Here is a 15,940-nt window from a genome sequence, read left to right as displayed (position 1 = left end):
TAACACTCAGTGTGCAGTGCGAGGTTCTGTCAGAAACTCCTGCGTCAGGAAACATATTTATTTCCTCCCTGCCTCGTGTACCAAGGGAGCTTTTGAGTGTGAAGGCAATGATTTGGGGGAGTGAGAGCGTTGCACAAATCCCGAGAATCAGAAGTGTGCATGTGGAAGCTGAGTGTTAGGTGGCGGTGGCTGTGAAAGGTGAGCCGGTCTGTGCAATGCTGTACTGTGCGGCAGGCAGGCAGGCAGGGCTGGGCGCGGCACAGCGTGCTGGGGTGTAGGGAGGAGGTGAAAGCTGAGTGCTCGCCCTTGTGCTCCCTAGACGCTAGCTCCGAGGAGGGGGAGAGCTGCTCACATTCTGCTGAACCAGCAGCCATCGCTCCCCACTCAACACTGCTATCCTCTCCCCTGATTTTTATGGTGAAGCAGCCAGGTCACCTTCTCAGCTAGTAAATTTAATACGGGGGAGAAAAAAAGAAAACAAGAGGGGGAAAAGTGAAGTCATAGATATTTTGTGGTATAGATTTTGAGCTGGACTGAGGCTCAGGGACCGTATTGCAGATGAACAGCTGCTGAGGACTCAACTAGAGTTCATGCGTAATACGGCAAGTTTAAAGGTGTAGTGCAGTCAAAAACATGATTTTCTGTGTTTTACATATTTTCCATTTATGTGGTTGGAATAATACTGGGAAAATGGGAAAATTATGATAATGCCCTTTTAGTGTAAGAGCTATATGAAAAGACTGCCAAATATTTCAGCCAGTTTTGGTGGGATAGAGTTTTGGCCAATTAGTTAATATACCAATAACAGCTAGTTTTGAGTTTTCCCCTCCCCTCCCCACTCAGACCACTCCCAGATAGTCCTAGCTAGATTCTTGCTTGAGAAATTGCTCATTGCTTGTTTCTTTTTGACCATTTAAATTGAAAACAATCACAGTCAGGTACTTAACTATTACCCAGAAATGACGTGATATTGCAATAAAAACATCTGCATTGGACCTTTAATAAGTGTCTGGGAAAAAACACACATTAATACCCAGCAAACCAAACCAAAATTGCCTCTGTAAATGTTCCCAGAACATTCGTGAGGTTGCGGCAAATGCTCTCATAACAGTTATCCTGATGATTATACAATGTTTGTATAAAATATTATCCTGCCATTGCAAGAATTTTCCCAGATCACATTTTTTCTGTTATTTAAAGGTTTCCAGAATGTTTAATTTGGTTATGGGAATAGTCTGGTAGGAACATTGTGGGGACATCACAAAAACTATGTCCCCAAAACAGAAACTGTCCAGATGATTATACAATGTCTATTTTAGAGCGCAATAACATTCACCTGATGTTACAACCACATTCCCAGAACACATGTTTTTATGTTCTTTAATAGTTCCTAACACGTTTCTTTAGGTTGTGGTAACATTGTGGGCACTTGATTTGAGATATGTTGCCAAAATACAAAAACTGTCCAGTTGTGCTGATTATTGTAATGTTTCTACTAGGTCAAAAAATAACATTTCCCCAATGTTGCAACATTTTTCCCAGAACAAATGTTTTAGGTTCTTTAAAAGTTCCTAAAAAATATTTAGGCTGTGAGAACATTGTGGGGATATGACAAGAGATGGGTTTCCAAAACACAAAATCTGTCCAGTTGCGATGACATTCTTACAATAGTTGTATCAGGGTGCACAAAACATTCTCTTAATGTTCTTAGAATGTTATTGCCATGTTCCCAGAATTATAAAATTCAGTTTTGAACAGTCCATTGAAGTCTCTTTCATGTAAAAGTGTTATCTTACTGTTGAAGTTGTACAAGAATCCACTCAGAAACACATAGGCCTATGGAAATGATTTATTACATATTTCTTGTTCAAACATAGTTTTACCGTATTTTGTTGATAGACGCAACCGGAGATGAAACCTGGGAGCTTTGGAGTGTTATCCCTGGAATGAATCCACTACGCCACTGGGATGGGACTAACTCAAATATAAAGCTGTTTACACCTTTACTCTGATTTCCAGGTTGTGGTCTTTGTCTTTACAAAAGAGAGGATAACTAAATCTAGAAAAATAAGTATCCTTATTATTTCTAACTACTAATCTTCTTTATATACTTTAAAGTTGGTTTTTTTTTTTTACAAAGTTTCCCTCCAGACTTGATTTCAGAAATCATGTTAAATTGCCTGGCAGGTTGCAGTGAGGTGTGTATAGATGTGCATATAGCCATAGTTTAGATAATAAATTAAGGATTGGTGGTTCCAAACTTCTTCCATTTAACTTCTTGCGTCGAGCCATCCTGGATCGGGGATCGCGAATACAGCCTCAAGCTCATTACCATAACGCAACGTTAACTATTCATGAAAATCGCAAATGAAATTAAATTAATATGCTAGCTCTCAAGCTTAGCCTTTTCGTCACAATGCTGCAGACACCTTGGAGAAACGATAGAAAGGGCAGGCTCATTCCCGGCGCATTCACAGCCATATAAGGAGACAATGGAAAACAGAGCTTCAAAAATTCTGCCCATTTCCTGGTTGAAGTTTCATCTTGGTTTCGCCTGTAGCATGAGTTCTGTGGCACTCACAGATAATATCTTTGCAGTTTTGGAAACCTTAGAGGGTTTTCTTTCCAAAGCTGCCAATTATATGCATAGTCAAGCATCTTTTCGTGACAAAATATTGTGCTTAAATCAGGCACGTTTTTTTATCCATAAATTAAAAGAGTGCCCCCTATATCCAAGAAGTTAAGAATGATGGAGGCCACTGTGTTCTTGGGGACCTGTATTGCTGCAGAAATGTTGTGGTACCCTCCTCCAGATCTGTGCCTTGACAGAATCCTGTCTCCGAGCTCTATGGACAATTCCTTCAACCTCATGGCTTGGTTTTTGCTCTGACATGAACTGTCAACTGTGGGACCTTATATAGACAGGTGTGTGCCGTTCCAAATCATGTCCAATCACTTGAATTTACCACAGGTGGACTCCAATCAGGTTGTGGAAACATCTCAAGGATGATCAATAGGAACAGGATGCACCTGAGCTCAATTTCAATTCTCATGCAAACTTATGTAAATAAGGTATTTCTGTTTAAAAATGTACATATGTTTGCAATAATGTAAAAAAAAAAGGTCATTTAATCAATTATATGGCTGTAACGTAACAAAATGTAGAAAAAGTCAAGGGGTTTGAATACTTTCTGAATGCACTCTATGGGGATTTTTGGGGATATGGGGATATTTTATAATTGGATCACATGCCCGATTTTTTTATTTCAATAGGCAGTTTTGATTAAATGCAATAAGGCCTGTAACAATGTCAATCAGATGACTTTTTGTTCTCTCTCTGGCTTTCAGTAGACATACTATATATTTTTGTTGATGATTATGGTGATGAGGTGGTCATCATGTTCATTAATTTAACTAGAACAATGATTAGCTGGAGTGTTTGAAAGGAGACATGTTTTATATGTACTCTAGGGCTCTACTAATATAATGTATTTTGCAGTGGATCCAACAGCCAGATCTTCTTTGGCTATTCCTATCTCTGTTCTATGCATTGGTCTGTGGTGTTCCCAGTACTCCAAACTTTTGGCTCCCTGGATTGTTGTTTGTGTACTTTGAATGTTTTTTTTTCCCTCTATAAGAAATTGTCAGTGGGAATATTCATTGAAACAGTATTGTTGAACTATTTTGCTTGTGTAAGAAACTCTCTGACATGTTGTCTAAAATAACTATTTTGGTATTTTTGCTGTGACTGGCGTTTTAGAGTGGTTTGCATGCTGGAGCTCTCTGTGGAGCAGGATGATGGTCTGTGGCAGTCAGAAAAGAGAAAACACAGACAGAAAGGGAGGGAGAGATAAATATAGTAGCTCTACTGGGACTCTTAATGTCTGTATAGCAGAACTAGTGCTAACCGTACAAGGTGACCACTGTCCACGCATCTCATACGAGCCTCTGTTTTCAAGTAAATGTTTTGTAATAGTACTCCACTTAAGCCTGGTTACAGTTAGGTCTGAATTGTAGGTTGTTGAATGGTAGGTATAATTCCGAATCGGTATTTAGCTATGGGAATGTAAGTTATGATTCTAATATTCCATTTGGGAGAACTCTGATCATCATCATCGTCATCATCATCTTCCTCCTCCTCATCATCACCAACCCCATTATCTGCAGCAATATTAAAGCCATATAGTCCAGCTACATCCTATCATAACAGAATAGTGCTCTCCAAAGCATCAATGTAGTTTTGTACTGATTAATCAGTGAAAGGAATCTGTTATCCCCCTAAGGCACTCTCTACTATGAAAAGGAGACTGATTGGAAAACACAGTATGGAGCCTAGTCTTGTGTAGCCATATCTCCAAATCAAGACTTTGTTGCGCCTCCTTTGGAGGTCTAGAGAATTTTGTATTAGAAATGGCTATAATGGTCCACTGGCTTCCAGCAACTACAGTTAATGTTTATGCCCGTAGAAGGAGTGCTGAGTGTTACGGTCGTCACGGTGAGAAACGTTATAGCGTGTCTACCTGCAGGCATGGTAAAAGCTTTTTTACTATATCAATTGTGGCCGACAATGTGCGATTTATTAAAATTGAAAGTCACCACAAACACAGCATACATCAACATATTATGATTGGGTTTTAATCAGCTATTTCCTGGCCATCCTCACACACTGTTGCTCCTACGGCACTAATCTTAGTGAGCACCTTTTCAGCTCTGGCCAAGCAAGGCATTTGGTTTGTGACTCCCACCCCTGTGTAGCTACTTTCTGCCATAGACTTCACCAGGCTTTCCGATTAGGGAGGACCGGTTCTCGACGATGCTACATGGAGCCCAACATCCTTCTGAATGCCCTGTTGCTGAGAGATTGTGCATCAGCCAGCCAGGTCCGCTCAGTGACTGCAGAAGAGCAGGCTGAGTGCCCAGCCCAGCATCCACACAGGGCTCACATATGCCTTGGACTCAGCTCTACTGCCAGAGCTCCAGAGTTGGGAGAGGAGACGGTGAATCATTGCTGGGTATTGTGTGGGCTGCAGCTGGCCCTTTGAAACCTGGCGCTACCTCCTGTTTCATCTCAGTACTGTCAAACTCACCACCGCTGGTAATGGTATTCTATCTGAAAGTGTTCAAGTTGTTGCCCAAGGTACACATGGTTGTGTTTGCCGTCTGTCAGTCATAAATCTTCTCACGCCAGTTATTTTTTATTTCAGTAGGCAGCAGTGTGAAGGGTCCTCACCTGGTGCAAAGCAGAGCTGTGTTGATTAGTGATGGGGGAAAAATGTATACAGTTACATATTGGGATATAATCAGACAATATCGTAATATTTTTTTTGAGCTAGTTGGCTGTACCTGCACCAAAACGGCAGCATTTTTCCTTCATACCGTGTTCTCCATTTTCTTTTTAAGTAGGGATTTCAGCACTTTTATTTCCACGACTGATCAAAACTTGTTTTCTCATGGCTCTCTCTTGTCCCTCTGCAGCAGACATATTGTGAGCAATATGTTTGGAACAGCGAATCGCAATAAATACCATAGTATCGAATTGCAAAACATTTAGAATGGTGAGAATCGCAATACATATCGTATCAAATCAAATCAAATTTATTTATATAGCCCTTCGTACATCAGCTGATATCTCAAAGTGCTGTACAGAAACCCAGCCTAAAACCCCAAACAGCAAGCAATGCAGGTGTAGAAGCACGGTGGCTAGGAAAAACTCCCTAGAAAGGCCAATACCTAGGAAGAAACCTAGAGAGGAACCAGGCTACACCAAAGTATTGTGATAATATCATATCGTGAGGTCTCTGGCAATTCCCAGACCTAGTGTTGATGTCTGAGTATCTGTGGAGGGCTGAAGTGAGTGTTGAGGGAATACTAGGTGAAATGGAAGGGATCATCAAAGATATTTGGTTATACAGTAGTTTTAACATTCATATTCTTGCCATTTTGAGTTAACATTATTAATCTACCTGGCACAGTATTAGAGCATTGAAATTGATACAGTAGCACACACGCCTACATCATAATCTGTAAACCGTGACTGGTTTTCTTAGGCAGCAGTGAGGCGAGGGTCACAATAATGTTTTTTGCAATCACCTCCATGTAACCTCTCTGGCCAAGCATCAACACAGCCACTGCCAAGCTGCTCTCTGAGAGGGGCTCATATAAACACACACACACACACAAACACACACGCATTTAGACCTGTAATGTGAATATATAAACATCAACGGCTCCCCCTGTGGCAACTTTTAATATGCTTTTTGAATTCTCCTCTGTGCTCAGGGAACTTTATGCTGTTTACTTCAAAAATAAATAGATATATATCGGCTGGCAGCGCTGACGCCAACCCTTTTATGTTATTTTATTAACCCCTTGGTAACATTGCTCAGGCAGAGGATTGACACAGCACAAAATCATTTTGGTGCAATGCACATAACCCTGGAATAGGGTTGTCAGATTAATAATCTGTTCCAAATGACAGGCAGATTTACGACCTGTATTGATTAACTGCAGAATGCACTTTTTTTTGTAACAGCTATGATTAATTTTCCATTATTTTTGCGAGACAAATATTCTTACAAACTGCCGAAAATGCCCTGTTTTATACTCCTAGACTCTCCTCAATCCAGGCAGTTTTGTATTCGAGCTTTGATTCCAGTGACAGAAAATAAATCCCTCGGACAAAATGGCTTCAGTTTATCTTAGTGTGGGTGGTATTTGAGCTCAAAAGAAGGTTGGAAATTAAAGATAAATTTGAAGTTAAATTCATGAATGAAAAAATGATGGCAGAATATAACTAAGTTTGGGCAGAGCATCGCCCACTCAGTTCTCTGGCTGGGGAGATTGGGTACGACAGGGATAGGAGGGTGCTGCTGTTGGTTGCTGTGATGAGGCAATATTACAGTAATTTACTTTCAAACAATTTTTGGGGGTTTGACACGTCCATTAACCCCGGCTAGAAAAATCATACATTTTTCACCAATGAAGACATTAGTCATTTGAGTGACTTTCATTACTGTCTTCTGCACAGGCGAAATGGAGCCAGATCTCACTGCCCATAGCCATCACCAGACATACACAGTGAGAGAGATAAACTCACTGGCTTCTTTAGCGTTGCTTATCGGGGACTTTATTGTTCCACACAAGGCTGGGTAATTAGGTGTCCTTTGCTATGCCTGGCTCTTTTAAAAAACTGGAGAGAAATAGACCTGTCAGTATTTGGGCACCAAAATTTTTTACAAATGGTAAGCAGTAATTACTTTCTTTGTATCCTGGTGATGCTTGCATTGACAGGAACACTTATAAAAAATATTTTCTGTGTTCTCTTTCAATTTGACCTTTATCGCTAAATGTGAGGCAGAACTCCCCTCCCCCCCTTGCCCTCCAATTCATTGGGGCATGGACACTGCAAGGTGTTGAAAGCGTTCCACAGGGATGCTGGCCCATGTTGACTCCATTGTTTCCTATAGTTATGTCAAGTTGGCTGGATGTGCTTTGGGTGGTCGACCATTCTTGATACACATAGAAAACTGTTGAGCATGAAAACCCCAGCAGCATTGTAGTTCTTGACAAAGTTCTTGAGACAAACCTACTACCATACCCCATTCAAAGGCACTTCAAAATGTTGTGTTGCCCATTCACTCTCTGAATGGCACACATACACAATCCATGTCTCAATTCTCTCAAGGCTTAAAAATCCTTAATTAACCTGTATACTCCCCTTTATCTACACTGATTGAAGTGGATTTAACAACTGACATCAATAAGGGATCATAACTTTTACCTGGATTCACCTTGTCAGACTATGTCATGGAAAGAACAGTTCTCAATGTTTTGTGAAGCGTCAAGAACAAATCGCCATCTCATTGTACTAAATGGTTTGTGGCTGCCTCGCTCAGTGATATCTTGCAGGCAGAGCTTGCAGACACCAGCATCCATTTTTGTCATTTAGCAAACGCTCTTATCCAGAGCAGCGTACAGTTAGTGCATTGATCTTATAATAGCTAGGTGTGAGAACCACATATCTCAGTCATAGTAAGTACATTTCTCCTCAATGAAGTAGCTATAAGCAAAATCTGTGCTAGTAGGTGGGAAAGGAGTCACATGCTAGTGTTAGTTCACAAAAGGTAATTTATGTATTTTATTTGGGAGTGGGGGGGGGGGGTGAGGGGAGTGGGTGCTGTGGGATTATTTAATATACTCTTTTAATAGGTAGGGTTTCAGATGTTTTCGGAAGATGGGCAGGGACTCTGCTGTCCTAGCTTCAAGGGGAAGCTGGTTCACCATTGGGGTGCCAGGACAGAGAAGCGCTTTGACTGGGCTGAGTGGGAGCTGCCCTCCTGTAGGGGTGGAAGGGCCAAGAGAGCAGAGGTGGCAGAACATACTCGGGTTAGGGTGTAGGGTTTGAGCATAGCCTGAAGGTAGGAAGGGGCAGTTCCTCTTGCTCCGTAGGCAAGTACCATGGTCTTGTAGTTTGTCGGGCGGCCGGACCTCACTAGTCACAGGATTTAATCTGGAGAGAAGGGGGAAAGAGGTCAAGGTGTAGAGTAGTTCCGTGTGAGTGGGACCAGTGGACTCAATTGGCTGAGTGAATGAGGACTGGATGTTGTCAACCTTTTCAAAGTGGTTGACAAAGTCATCTGCAGACTGGGAGGAGGGAGAGGGTGGAGGATTAAGGAGGGAGGAAAAGGTGGAAAAGAGTTTCCTAGGATTAGAGGCAGAAGCTTGAAATTTAGAGTGATAGAAAGTGGCTTTAGCAGTGGATACTGTCACGCCGGCTCCCACTCCCCCTCTCTGGCGCTTGAGGGCGCCAGGCTGCCCATCATTACGCACACCTGTCACCGTCATTACACGCATTGCCTCACCTGGACTCCTTCACTTTGTTGATTGCCACCTCTATATCTGTCTGTTCCTCAGTTTGATCCCCATGTCAGCATTACTGTCATTATGTTTACCCTGTCCAGATGCTGTCCATGTTTTGTTTCATGTCCATTATTTATTAAATGTTCTCTCCCAGTACTTGCTTCTCATTTCCCAGCGTCTGTCCTTACAGATACAGAGGAAGTGAAGATAGAGAGGAGGGAGTGAAAAGATATGTCCTCCGGAAGTTTTATTTTCCTCCATTTACGCACAGCTGCCCGCAGCCCTTTTCTGTAAGCTCACAATGAGTCACTCAGTTATGGAGCGGGAGGGGAGGGCCGAGCCAGCCGGGAGGAAAGGGGACAGTGTTATGCGGAAAGGGAGAGTAAGGTCGAAGAGGCAGAATCAGGAGACGAGGGAGAAGGATTTAGCAGAAGGGAGAGATGATAGGATAGAAGCAGAGAGAGTAGTGGGAGAGAGAGAGTGAAGATTGTGACGGCGCATGACCATCTGGGTAGGGACTGAGTGGGCAGGTTTGGAGGAGAAGGAGACAGAAAAGGAAACAAAGTATTGATCAGAGACTTCAAATTAAATCTGAAGTTCAAGAAACATTGAGAAACGGCGGCAATCGAAAAAGTATTTAAAAAATGACTCAAAAGACATCACCACATTTCACCTATTTATTTTCGGCCGGACAGGCTGTGATCAGAGACCTGGAGAGGGGTTGCAGTGAGATTAGTATGCGAACAGCCTCTAGTAAAGATGAGTCCAAGCGTATTGAATGCCTTGTGAGTGGGAGAGGACTGGGAAAAGAGGCAAGTAGGGGAAAGCGAGGTGTAAAGAAATTCATCGAAGGCAGACGTCGGGAGGTTGAAGTCGCCCAGTACGAAGAGCAGTGAGCCATCGTTAGGAAATTAGCTTATCAAGGTGTCAAGATCATTGAAGAACTCTAAGGGCAACTGGTGGGCGATGGATGACAACAATCTTATGCATGAGTGACAATTGACAGTGGCAGCATGGAATTTCAATGAGTTTGATCTATGTCTCCGTCAGGGCAAAAAAGTTTAGGGACTGAAGGGTAGCATAGGCTGAGATGAACTAGGTGTTCTTGACTGCAGATCGGCAGTTCTAAACGCTTCCGGAGACAAGGAATTCCACATGGGTTGTGCGCACAGGATACACTAAATTAGAAACGTTTCAGCCAAGGTGTGCCGAGCGTCTGTAAAGCTTAGAGGGAGTGGAGCAAACATGTATAGAAAACACACATCGTTGGCAAAGAGCAAAATAAGATAATCTGAAAATAACTAGGTAAGATCCTCAAATGAGAGGTGGTGTGAGCCTTCCTCTCTTTCCTTCCTCGAATAACACCATTGAACAACTTGGCAGAACCGTCTTTGTTTCAGCAACAGTCTTAGTTTTGGCGACGAGACTGCCGCTGACACGAACACTTACATCTGCTGCTGAGAAAACAGGGAAGACTGAAGCGCTAACACTAATTGCTAATTGTCTAGCAGAGGTGAAGAGCACACCTCCTTGTACTAATTGCTGATTGCCTAGGAGAGGAGAAACCAATCTCCCTCCAATACGGCTGACTAGCTAGCAAAATGACAACACTAGACAACAACAGAGTAAGTCAAAAATTCTACTTGAGATGTCAGGAGTCATCTAGCTATAGATTGAAGGACACATCCAGCACCATAATATGTTCTTGTGAATTTCAAGGGCACTACCTCAATATGGCAGAGAGGGAGAGATCTCTTCAGGTTAATCCTTACATTCCTGACCTGACAGTACAATGTCACATAAAACCAGGAGGACGGGAGAAGGTGCTAGAACGCTCAGCAGAGAGATCCAAACAAACACATGGCTCAGTCCCAGCCCTAAACCCCCACAAGCACAGAAACACACTCATAGACAGGATAGACAGGCAAACAAATAAGAAGTGAACACAGGGCTATTAAAGGGCTGGAGATGGGGTCATGGTTTTTTGGAACCATAACCCCATGGTTCCTTAAACCCCAAGTCCAATTAAATCCAATCGCAAGCTTAGGCAAAACAAAGTGTCATTCATAGCTGTCATGCCTGTCCAATCCAGAGAGAGAAAGAGGAGTGAGACGCAATGTTCAACCTACTCTCTCTCGCTGTGGTGTGTGTCATGTCAAGGTGACCTGCTGTAAATACTACCGTATGCAGATGAGAGAGAATCCCTGTTATACAGCACTTCACATTTAATGCACTTTCAACAGATCAAAACACTCAAATATGTAGTGACGTGTTGAAGATTAGAATGTCACTCAGAAATTCTAGGAAAAGCAAACTTATCATCCTTTAGTAAAGGATATTTCTATAGACCTTTCTACATTGTATTATTAAGACAGTTTAGTAGTTTAGTGAACTTGAAGTAAAAATAGCATAGCATGGCTTTTCAAAGATTTTGACATTCTGAGTCCGTCAAAAGAAGATACAATTCATTAGGGTCTCTTGTATCAATAGATAATGGATCAGAGCGAGATATTATATTTATCCAACTCAATAAAGCAAGATGAAGAAGATTATTCTGTCCTGAGCCACAGAGATAATGATATCTGGCTCCAGCCCCTTACAGTCTGCAGCTCTCTATAAAAACCCTCTGCTCTCGTTGTATCGAGAGGCTGGTGCTGTGAGACTCCTGTGGCCTGCCTAAGCCCAGGACTGCTTGAGTCAGCCCTCTGCTGTTCCATGAAAGTCACCTTCCCCTGCGCTCCATCCCCACACTGGGGTTAAGGGAGGGAGAATTTATTCGTGCGGCTCCAGAATTCCACTGGCCAGGTGGGCTCGTTACTCATGTCAAATGGAAGTCGTGAGAAAATGACAGGCCTCACAACTGGTTGCTGCCATCAGATTAATTCTGCCCTATTAGCGTAACGAGAACAGCTCTTTCCAAGTCACATTAAAACACTGCAGATCAATTAGCCAGGAGAGCTGTAACCTTGGCCTAGGGAGCGGTGGTGGGAAGTCTGAGCTGCTACCTGAAACTCTGGCCCTGTTCTGATGAACCCTCCCTGGCTTTTATTACATCTCTCTCTCCCTCCACTCCCGTTCTCCTGCCCTCAGCTTACATGTAATCCTCACAAAACCCTTAGAAATAGCTGCTTTCGGCAATCATTTTCTAACATCATATTGCAGTTTTCTTTTTCTTTGTCTTCTGACATGGACTAGTTGTTTCTGTCTCTTGGTCAACTGTTGCACTTAGTATTAAAAATACAATTTATTTGAACCAAGTATACATTTGTCTCAAATCCACATTTGAGGGAGTGCTCCAAAGACTAGGCTACTTTGTTATACTTTGTGTTTGGTAGTCTTCCTTGGTCTAAAGTACATCACTTGCACAACTTTGTCAGCCATTCCATTCCAATTTCCACCTCTTTGAATATGGTTGATAAGAATGAAATTAGTATGAGTGCCTTAAATTCATCTACATAATCCCTTGACAAAGCTTTGACATCTTTGCATGGTGTTCTTCACTTAATATGTAACGCTAAATTATGTATTTTGTGCTCTCGCTACATTTGACTCTGTAAAGTCGTTCTAATCAAGACTTCATAGACACATGATTTGGGTCCCTGCCGTTCAACAGATTTAAAATGTTCTAAAGCAGCAGCTCAATTCTTCCGAGGACCCAGCCCCTGTCTGTCTGATTGCAATAGAAATACATGTGAATGGATTGTCTCATTTTGAAATGATGTTGGTCTACCAAAGTGATGGCCCCACGTTCCACATATAAATTTAAAAAAAATGCACTACCATCTCAGAGATTGGTGACACAGCCTATGGGGAGGAGGTCAGAGACCTGGCAGTGTGGTGCCAGTACAAAAACCTCTCCATCAATGTCAGCAAGACAAAGGAGCTGATCGTGAAGAGGGCACGACAACACCTCTTACCCCTCAAGAGGCTGAACATATTTGGCATGGGTTCTCAGATCCTCAAAAAGTTCAACAGCTGCATCATTGAGAGCATATTGACTGAGGACATCACAGCTTGGTATGGCAACTGCATGGCATCCGACTGCAAGGCACTACAGAGGGTAGTGTATACTGTGCAGTACATCACTAGGTTCGAGCTCCCTGCCATCCAGGACCTCTATACCCGGTGTGAGGAAGGTCCAAAAAATTGTCAAAGATTCCAGGCACCCAAGCCACACACTGTTCTCTCTGCTACTGCACAGCAAGCGGTAAAAATGCACCAGGTGTGGAACCAACAGGACCCTGAACAGCTTCTACCCTCAAGCCACAATACTTCTAAAACAAGAATGCTAAATAGCTAATCAAATGGCTACCCGGACTACTGTACCTGCATTGACCTTTTTTGCAGTAACTCTCTTACACACACACTGGATTCTACCCACAAACTCACACATACTTACACTGATACCCCAGCACACACACACACACTACATATGCCCACTCACATACATACACACTACATACGCCCAGACGCACATAACATGCACACACATGTATACTGATGCCACACACACACACACACACACACACACACACACACACACACACACACACACACACACACACACACACACACACACACACACACACACACACACACACACACACACACACACACACACACACACACACACCACCACTGTCTTATCTATCCTGTTGCCTTGTCACTTTACCTCTACCTATATGTACAGTACATAGCTACCTCAATTACCTTGTATCCCTGCACATCGACTCGGTACAACAACCTCTCCGTCAACGTCAGTAAGACAAAGTAGCTGATCGTAGACTACAGGAAACAGAGGGCTGAGCACACCCCCATTCCCCTCGACGGGGCTGTAAGTACTGTATATAGCCATGTTATTTTTGTACATTTATTTCACCTTTATTTAACCAGGTAGGCCAGTTGAGAACAAGTTCTCATTTACAACTGCTACCTGGCCAAGATAAAGCAGTGCGACTGTTACGCTCGTCGTCGGAATGAGGAGAACAAGGTGCAGCGTTGTAAGCGTACATCTTTCTTTATTTAGATGAACACCCCCCCCCCCAATTTTTTTTTATATATATATATACATATACACATATATATATACATATATACACACATATATATATATGCACAAAATATATATACACATATATACACACATATATATATATGCACAAAATATATATACACATATATACACACATATATATATATATATACACATATATGTATATATATATATAAGCGACCGTAACGTTCTGCAGGCTACACAGTAACTATACAAAATCAAGATCCCACAAACTAAGGTGGGGAAAGGCTGCCTAAGTATGATCCCCAATCAGAGACAAAGATAGACAGCTGCCTCTGATTGGTAGCCATACCAGGCCAACATAGAAAATACAACAGATTGCCCACCCTAGTCACACCCTGACCTAACCAAATAGAGAATAAAAAAGGCTCTAAGGTCAGGGCGGGACAGCGACAAAAACAACAAAACAGAGTTACACAAACAAATGTACAGTCAACAACCCAATAAAAAAATCTATGTACAGTGTGTGCAAATGTATAAGATTAGGGAGGTAAGGCATAAATAGGCCATAGAGGCGAAATAATTACAATTTAGCATTAGCACTGGAGTGATAGATGTGCAGATGATGATGTGCAAGTAGAGATACTGGGGTGCAAAAGAGCCAGGTCGCAATTGTAAATGAGAACTTGTTCTCAACTTGCCTACCTGGTTAAATAAAGGTGAAATAAATAAAATAAAAAGGAACATAAAGAAGATTTATAACTTCCTATATACAGTATATCCATGTTATTTTTTACTTTTTAATCTTTATTCACTCTGTATTTATTCCTTTTTCTATTAGCATATTTCTATTTTTCATTAAAAAAACATGTCTTATCTTTAACTTTGCATTGTTGGAAAAGGACCCGTAAGTAAGCATTTCACTGTTACTTTACACCTGTTGTCTATGAACCATATGACAAATACAATTTGATTTGATTTTAATTAGTAAGCTATTCATACTTAGTTGTGGAGGAAACCTACTCCGGACTGAAACTGAACTACTGTAGATATGGAAAGTGTCACAGTAAAACTGGATCCTCAATATACTTAGAAAATTATGAATTTGATCAGTCACTGAACATCACTTTCCTTTGAACCATCAGTAACAGTCTCTTTCATTGCTGGATATTTTCTAATGAAACTGAAGTGGTGCCTAGAAGGCTCTGTCTGAGTGGTGAAGATCGCAGTTGCCCTCGTCTACGATCTTGTTTTGAATCGCGCTGAGCCTGGAATGACAGCCATTTGTGTTCGCAGTTGATGTAGTGGTGACTCTCTTGGGCTTCATACCCATTTCTCCTCCCTCTGTGTTTGGGGCAAAGGGAATTTCACATCGTCCCACAGTATCCTTTGAAGGTATTTTCATTTAATCTTTTCGTAAAAAGATTTTGGTGCGAGGTCACAGATCACATCAGGGCTGCTTTCCGACTCAGTGACCATTTAATCAAGCTCGAGTCCATTTGCAGTGCTCTTTCATGGTCCCTTTTGTTCATTTTGTGCAAAGCTGATGTCAGTCAGTACAGACCTGAGAATCCCATTCCTCCAAGCTTTAGAGGTTGAGTGGGTGATTTACTAGTCTGGTTACCAGTCTTTTTAGCTAACATTCCACTCCTTGCCACTCCTGTCATTTGCCAACGAGACTGGCTTTTCGACATTGTCAACGTTCAATATGCAGCCGGATTTACGGTGCAATTGCTGATTGGTAGTTGGAAACAGCATTCATATTTTCCATGATAACATTATGGGACATTGGGTGTACAGAAATTTGGCGCAATATAGAATTTGAATTTTAAGAACAATACCGTTACGACCTGCTGCGGCCGCCGGTCAATCTCTAGTGAGAACTGGTTACTTTTGGAAACTTTCTGAATGGACATAGAGAGAATTAGTTTACACACACACACACACTAAAATTATCCATCAATCAAAGCCAACAGGGCACCTCAGACACACACAAATCACATTTCCCCTTTCCTAAAAACGTATTCAAAACTTAGGCTCACCTTCAAATCTTGGCTGTAGTCCATC

At 42.0% G+C, this 15,940-nt stretch overlaps 1 protein-coding gene across 1 annotated transcript in view; it reads left to right on the top strand.

The window, feature by feature from the left end:
- The window catches only part of LOC109897490 (cytosolic carboxypeptidase 6), a 469,989-nt gene that overhangs the window by 143,689 nt on the left and 310,360 nt on the right, over positions 1 to 15,940 (top strand). The window lies entirely within an intron of this gene.

Source organism: Oncorhynchus kisutch, linkage group LG10, assembly GCF_002021735.2.
Source record: "Oncorhynchus kisutch isolate 150728-3 linkage group LG10, Okis_V2, whole genome shotgun sequence".
Taxonomy (NCBI): Eukaryota; Metazoa; Chordata; class Actinopteri; order Salmoniformes; family Salmonidae; genus Oncorhynchus; species Oncorhynchus kisutch.
This window is presented reverse-complemented; position numbering and strand designations above follow the sequence as displayed.